The sequence below is a fragment of the Antechinus flavipes genome, chromosome 4 (assembly GCF_016432865.1).
Source record: "Antechinus flavipes isolate AdamAnt ecotype Samford, QLD, Australia chromosome 4, AdamAnt_v2, whole genome shotgun sequence".
Lineage (NCBI taxonomy): Eukaryota > Metazoa > Chordata > Mammalia > Dasyuromorphia > Dasyuridae > Antechinus > Antechinus flavipes.
Window position 1 is genome coordinate 321,277,073 of NC_067401.1, and position 8,184 is coordinate 321,285,256.

Sequence of the window (8,184 nt, forward strand, 5' to 3'; positions counted from 1 at the left end):
AACGGCTCGACGTTACCCTGATCCCCCTTAACACCGTCATCCCTCCTGATGCCTACCCTTCCCTTAAGTTTCTATACATCTAGTAAAGTCTTTTAGCCTCACATAAGGCTTTACCTGACGGGCCGAACGTTTATCCCGGCACTTATCTCCGTCGTAGCTGCACAGCGGCCATTTCCCCCTTCACAAATAGGAGAAGAACCATAGAGGCATTCTCGACGCCCTAGATCAATAGCGTCACTTCCGTTGGGTGGGCGGGGCCTACCGTCGCCATCACGCTTCTGGGCAAACTCAAGTCGAGCGTCCTTAACTCTTTGCCCTCTACATTGATGGTTGCAAGGGGTCTTCCGGGCAATCACGTGGGCGTTCTCGTGAGTGGGTCATGGGGATGTATTCCCGCCCTAGCTCTGGGCTCTTGGGAACCAAAGGAGGCCGATTTCGTGTGGCGTTGCTCAGCAAAGCGGCTGTTACACCCCCACCCCACCCCCAACTCCCGTTTGTTTAGCCCGGCGGGTTTTTCCTTTGAACGACAAAAGGGGAGAGAAACCCTGAATTTTGCCACCTACTCAAAACTCTTGGTTGTTGACATTTTATTGCTGAGGTCCTTAACTCTAGTTACGTTGATGCCGCTGAAAGAACGATTACACATACAAACACGCAAGCGCGCTGAGGGTCCGAAAGATTGCTGTGTCACTCCCGTGCTGTGTTAGCCCCGAGGAAAGCAATTTCTGATGCTCTTTGCACAACTGCCTAATGATTCCCCTTTCCCCTGGCACCTTTCAAACTGAGCCAATTCAAAGCAGAGACATTTGACAGAAAACCAAAGCATCAATACAGATTAACTGTTTTAAAGTACGTAGTTGTTTGAACGTTGTCTTCCCTATTAGAAGTTCCTTAAGAGTAAGGGACTATTTTGCGTTTCATTTGTTTCCTCGGCGCTTTTATCACGCAGCAAATCTTTAATAAAGGCTTGATGACTATGTCACTGGTCTAGTAATCTATCTCGGTAACATCTGCTTTGTGCATTTGTGATCTGATAAAACTCCCCCCCCCTCCACCCTCCCCCCACTCCCACCCCCCAACACAAACATCTCAGATACGGGCGTGGGTGAGAATGTGGTAAAAGGAATGGATGTTCCAAGTTCCATGACCAAAGTTGATTTCTTAAATTCAATTCTAGAGTGTATCGGATCAGAATTAATAAGAGGAAAAACCTCAATTCAGAGATTAGAATGCACTTTTTCTTAAATTCTCCCCATCCCCTCAATTGCTACAGTATTACCTAGTAACAGATCATTCCAAAACATTTAGAAAGAATTCGAAAAGAAAAGCCTACAAAGACTGGAAAATAATACTGGCTTTTAACATACTGACCAGTTTTTGTTTTTGTTTTTAGGAAGAGACCTTCAGCTAATTAAATGTTCTCTAACAAGTTCATAACTGTCACCTCTAGCACTATTATATATTGCCACAACCTGCCTTACCTCTCTCTCAAACACAGACACCTTTTGGGGCTTGGGTTAGTCTCTTCTGGTGATTTCACTGGTTAGAGGAAGTTACGGGAGATTACCTTCAAAAGAAATGAAGATTGTCAACTGTTCTGTGTTCTATTCCAGCTCTAAAAATCTGTGAGTCTGATATTCGAATTCCATCTGACCCCACCTGTGAGAATTTGGATTGGGTTTAGTTTCCAGAATTACAAAAATTAAGAGAAATACAGAGAAATGAAACTTTAAATTAGAAAAAAAAAATAAAATTGAAACCAAGCTAGGATGTGGTACAAGAAAACTAAACTAATAAAAGGCTAATGTAATTAATGGGGAGAGGGTCTGAGACTTGCAAACAAACGTAATATGGGATGGGAATTTTCAATAAGAAACACATCATAAAATATAATTAGAGGTAGAGATTTAGAAGGAAGGTATGGTGATGTTATCAGAGAGTTAGATTCATCAGGGACAATTAAGCTCTTCAACTATGATAGTACCAATAGGGCATCAAGGGAGGGGTTTGTATTTAGAGGACTTTAAAAAGACAAGTACTGATTCCAAGGGTTCTTATTCTAAAAGATATTAATCTCTGATTGTGTAATTAAATATTTGTAATTTCACCCCTCCTAAATCCAATGTCATTATTTCTCACATATCTAAGGTCAGCCTCAGTTACAATAAGAGTTGAATAAACCTTCCTCTTGGTAAATTCTAATCTCATTCACACTCTTAAACCTCATTTTCCCCTTCTGTAAAATGGAAGAATTAGATCTGTCAAACAATAAGCATTTGAGTACTATCGAGTGCCTAGCATTGTGCAAAGTGCTTTGGATGCTAACAAAAGCAAATATATATTTTAAGGGCTTGCCCCTCAAGGAGCTTACATCCTAATGGGAGGGAGGTACAGGAAATATAGAATTAGACATATGTAGAACTTAGACTAGTAGAATAATGACCTTAAAGTGAAAAGACTCCTCCAGAAGATGGTATTTAAGGAGTCTTGAACCAAAAAAGGGATTTTAAGAGACAGAAGTAAGGAAAGGGAGAGTTACAATCTAGACCAATATTCTTTGGGGCAACTAGGTGGCATAGTGGACAACAACAACAACAAAAAAATCTAGATCAATGGTTTTCAAACTTTTTTAAATCACATATCCCAGTAGTATAAGAGAAAGAAAGTCAGCAACAATATCCCCATGATATATATTTATTGATTTATAAATTATGCATATGTATCATAGTATTAATATATATTTTCCAAACTTACCCAGAAAAATTAAAAGGAATAAGATAAAGATAAAATGGTATTTGATCTAAAATCATATAAGCCATTAGAATTTATTGGTCAGATCTGTACCTTAGGAAAATCACTTTGGCAAGTGGAATATGAATCAGAGTGAGGAAAGCCTTGAGATTACCAGATCATTTGGGAGCCTATTTAAATAATCCAGGTGAAAAAGTGATGAGAAACTTAATCAAAGCCATGGCTACAGGAGCAGAGAAGAATAAAGATTGTAGAAATGTTGGGAAAATAGAAAAAAATAGATTTTTCTAATTTGGCATGTGATTTGGTTATGTAGGGTAAGGAGAACAAAGAATCCAAGATGACATGAAAAGTTCAGAAATGAGTGAGTAGAGGGATGGTAGTGTTCTTGACAGAGGCATTTGAAAGATGTGTATTTGTAGAGTAAGGTAATATAAAATCTCTAACATAGTGAAATCTGTTTATACCAATTTATCCTTCATGATACATTCTCTGACAAAATGGGGAGAAGGATGGATTTGCTGGCCACCAAGCAGACCAAATGAGGTGCATCTTCAAGAAGATGGTCAGGAGACAGGGTGCAAAGAAGAGTGTATGGGTGGGGGGGATTTACTCACCAGCTGCTTCAGGTCACATTATAATTACTCCATTATGAGATCTATACCCAGCACAGCTCCAAAAAAAAAATAATGAGATGGAGTAGGAGAAGTCAAGTGGAAGATTGTCCAGTGAAAATTAGCGTAGGGAGAGGTAGTGTAATTGGTTGTAGAAAAGCCTACAGTTGGCTCTTGCAAAAAGAGTAGTGTCAACTAGGTGAACCCACCCCTCAAAATCGTATTAGGAGGAAAATTATATATTTCTGCTTTGGTCTCCCTCCCTTTCCCCCTCCCCCTAAGGTCCTAAGGACCCTATAGCCCAGGAGAGGCAGTGGAGATTTATGATTGAAAAAAACAAAAAGGGGAGGTTTTAGAGAGGGGTTGGAAAAAAGAATGGACAATATTTCCCAGTAACAGATAGTCACAGAAGCAGGATGTTTTGCAGGGATGAGTTGACCATAGGGCTGGTTTGGTTGAATTTGGGGAGGGTGGGAATGAGAGAAGTTTACAACTCAGCAAGGTCAACCAGCTAACACCAGAAAAGGTATCTGAGTGTGAACACGACTAGCTCACTGCAGACTCCTAATTGGCTTCTTTCAGCAAACAGCCTTACCCTATGTCTAGTGCTTCTAGTTCTGGGTGAGATATCTCCTAGAAAACAGATATATTAATCTCAGGGGCACTTTTACAACAGAATTTTGTCATTTTGACTGATCATACACCCCTAAGGTCATGTCATGCCCCCAATAGAGGCACTGTCTCCTATTTAAGAAATTTACTTAAATCTTTTAAAATCTGAAACAACTTGAAGTTAGATTAGCTTTAGGGCACCTTCCTCTCCCAACAAACTACTTTAAAAATTTGGGAGAGATTGGCTTCAAAACAATCCAGTCTCTCTACCTTGGGCATTTCTCTGGCTGTTCCTCATGCTTAGAATGTTCTTACTTCTCTGCTCCAACTACTGACTCCCTGGCTTCCTTTAAACCCCAACTATAATCCCACCTTATGCAGAAAGTCTTCCCAAACACCTCTGAATCTAGATCTTCCTTGTCTTATTTTCTGTATATAATTTGCTTTGTGTGTTTGAATGTTGTCTCTTTCATTAAATAGTAAACCCTTCTGGGCAGGAACTATCTTTTTCCTTTTTTTGAATCTCCAAGGACTTAGAAGTGCTTAAAAAAGGATGATTGATTGATTGGTTGAATTAAGCTTTCAGCCTTCTCCCAATGATGGAACATATGGGTGAAGAGTGCTGAACTCTGGAAAATATATTGGAGTTCCAGGACTCCCCTCTACTAGCTACCAAATATTAGGGCTGAGTGGTGAATTCTAAAAATATTGGGGTTTCAGGCCAGTGTCATGTATCTCAAAATAATTTGTATATTCAGAATATCTCCAAATCAAGAGATAAAAATTTTATTATGCTGCTGACAGCCGGCTAATTTCTAAAAGGGATATTCTCTCTCTCTCTCTCTCTCTCTCTCTCTCTCTCCTCTCTCTCTCTCTCTCTCTCTCTCTTTTTTTTTTTTTTTTGCTGAGGCAACTGGGGCCAAGTGACTTGCCCAAGGTCATACAGCTAGAAAGTGTTACATGTCTAAGACCAGATTTGAACTCAGGTCCTCCTGACTTCTCTCTCTCTCTCTCTCTCTCTCTCTCTCTCTCTCTCTCTCTCTCTTTACGTGTATAGCCTTTTAGTATAAATATTATCTGCTACTATTATTCCTGGAATAAAGTTCTGCTTTATTGTTTCACCATAACCTATAAGTGACCCTGTTTTCTTTTTTATAATTCATTTATTTTTAATGCACATTGCTTTATGAATCATGTTGGGAGAGAAAAATCAGAGTAGAAGGGGGAAAAAAAAAACAGAAAAAAGAAGTAACATAATATGTGTTGATTTACACTCAGTTTACCTAGTTCTTTTTCTGGATGCAGATGGCTTTTTCTGTCCAAAGTCTATTGGGATTGTTTTAGATCACTGAACCACTGAGAAGAACCAAGTCTTTCATAGCTGATCATCACACATTCTTACTGTTATTGTGTACAGTGTATTCCTAGTTCTGCTTGTTTCACTCAGCATCAGTTCATGTAAATCTTTCCAACCCTTTCTAAAATCAGCTTGTTCATCATTTTTTATAGAACAATAATATTTTATTATCTTCAGATACCACAAATTGTTTAGCCATTCCCCAATTGATAGGCATCTAATCATTTTCCAATTCTTTGCTACCATAAAAATAGCTGCTACAAATTTTTTGCACATGTGCGTTCTTTTCCCTCCTTTATAATTTCCTTGGGATATAGAATCAGTAATGGCACTGCTGAGTAAGAGGATGTACAGTTCTATAGCCCTATGGGCATAGTTTCAAATTGCTCTCCAGAATGGTTGGATTATTTTAACAATTCTACCAACAATGTTCTAGTGTCCCAGTTTTCCCACATTCTCTCCAACATTTATCATTATCTTTTTTTTTATCATCTTAGTCAATCTGAGAGGTGTGAGATGGTACTTCAGTGTTGGAATCCTTACTAACTGCTAACTAATTAGAGTTGATCTAATCTTACAAGAAGATGTTTTGGGCAGAACCTGAAACAAGGTACTAAGTAGAACTACCCATAATCCCTCTCTCTGGAAGGAGCATAAATAGGCCAATGGGCCAGTCGGAAAGTTCTTCAGAGGAAGATGCTACAAGTCGAGATTTCACTGGAATGACATGAAGACTGGAGCTGGCTGGAGGCTGAAGAAAGCAGAGGCAGAGGCTGAAGGACCAGACCTTTGGATTTAAAGACATTTGGAGAGAGCTCTTGGAACCAAGCAGAGAGATAGGCCTCTAAGCTAACCGGCTATACTAGAGATAATAAAAGATCTGAACTTTTATCACCTGGCTGTGTTTTGAGAAGAAAAAGCTCACCACATTTTGGCGCCCTGAACGTGGGACAAACAGACCCCTCAGTGGATTTCAGTGGAAAAGCTCCGATCCGGATTCAAGTGGAAAAGCTCCGATCCTGATTCAAGTGGAAAAGCCTCTGATCCTGATCCAGTGGAAAAGACTCTTCAACCCAGAAATTAGGGTGAGTGCAACAAAGAAATTTTGTTAGAAGAATTAAAGTAGAATTTCAGCTAAGATGGGACAGATATTTAGAAAACAGGCTGTTTCTGTTCAAGGAAAATGTTTAGAGAGCATTGTCAAAGTTATGGAAAGCCAAGGTTTAATTATAAGTTTACAGCAAATCACTGAACTTTTACAAACTGTAAAGGACATATGTCCTTGTTTCTCTCTTGATAAGGAATTAGATCTAAATGAATGGAAATTGGTTGGAGAGGATCTTTGTCAATTCTATGACAAAAATGGGCCTAACTCAATAATTAATACATATAATGTAATACAATTGGCTATAAGAAGTTATTTAAGTGATAGAATGATGAAAAGGAAAGTACAGGAGGAAGAAATGCCAACTTTACTAGGTGAAAAGGAGGACGAATCAGATGAGAATGGAGTTAATTACAATTCTGAGTATGATACTTCCAGCAGGAGGAATTAGGTGATTCCACATCTCATGACCCTCCCTCCGCAATTAACCCTTCATGGGTGGAACAAGGGGGAGGGAGAGAGACAGAAACACAGTCAGCTTCTCCTGTAAAGCAGAATTTGACAAGATTAGAAAAAGCATTAATTAAAGCAAAAAATGAAGGAGAAGATATATCTGATTTTATAAATGCATATCCTGTGATTGAAGAGCTCAACTCCTCAGGTCAAAAAGAGAGAAAATACACTCCTTTTAATTTGGGAAAAATTAAAGATTTGAAAAAGGGTTGCACTCTTTATGGGGCTACATCATCTTATGTGAAGATGTTACTAGATAATTTGTCTTATGAAATCCTAACCCCGAATGACTGGAAATCCATAGTGAAAACTTGTCTAGAACCGGGACAAAATTTATTGTGGCTTTCGGAGTTTCATGAATTATGTAGGATTCAAGCCCAACGCAATAGGCAAACAGGAGCTGTTGTACAAATCACTTTTGACCAACTAACTGGAGAAGGTCAGTATGCAGAGTATTCAGAACAGATTTATTATCCCATAACAGTGTATGAGCAAATTTCTAAGGCTGCAATAAAAGCTTGGAATTCTCTCCCTGGACAGAAAGATGGAAATAATGCTTTCACAAAAATAGAGCAAGGTCCCAATGAACCTTTTGCAGATTTTGTGGGACGTTTACAAACAGCTGTAATAAGAACCATTGGAGATAATGCAGCAACAGAAATAATGACTAAACATTTGGCTAAGGAAAATGCCAATGAGGTTTGCAAAAGAATTATATGGGGGCTAGACAAAGATGCTCCTTTAGAAGAAATCATAAGACGCTGTGCCACAGTGGGCACAAATGCTTATTATGCCCAGACTATGATGAACATGGAAAGACAAGGTCCTTCTTGGCAGAGGAATTCTAGAGAAACTCGTCGATGTTTTCAGTGCGGAAAAATTGGACATTTGAGAGCTCATTGTAGATATGGAGATAGAGTGAGAAGACAGGGTGAGAGAAAACCCAAAACCCCATGTCCAAAATGTAACGGAGGCTTTCACTGGGCCTCTAAATGTATATTGACCCAGAGGAATGAGAGGCAGGGCCCAGCTCTAAAGTATCAATCAAAGGACAGGTGGGGCATGATAGCAGCTGAGGTTACACCCAGAGAGACTTTAGAAATTCAGGACCAACAGAAAAGCAATCAGGATTACAGTTGGGAAGAATACAGGCCTTTTAAGACAACAAGACAATATCCAATGCAAACGACTCCAATGTAATTACCAGATGATGAGGAGAAATCCCAAATTTG

At 39.1% G+C, this 8,184-nt stretch overlaps 1 protein-coding gene across 8 annotated transcripts in view; it reads right to left on the reverse strand.

Moving 5' to 3' along the window:
* The window catches only part of BCLAF1 (BCL2 associated transcription factor 1), a 38,723-nt gene extending 38,492 nt beyond the window's left edge, over positions 1-231 (reverse strand). For 5 of the 8 annotated variants that reach the window (XM_051997821.1, XM_051997826.1, XM_051997824.1 and 2 more), the window contains exon 1: positions 115-229. The gene's annotated coding sequence lies outside the window, so the exon portion shown is untranslated. Of the gene's footprint in view, positions 1-114 lie in introns of all 8 variants that reach the window. The other 3 variants (XR_007953642.1, XM_051997825.1, XM_051997820.1) reach the window with 3 other exon arrangements.
* Between the last annotated feature and the right edge of the window lie 7,953 nt (positions 232-8,184).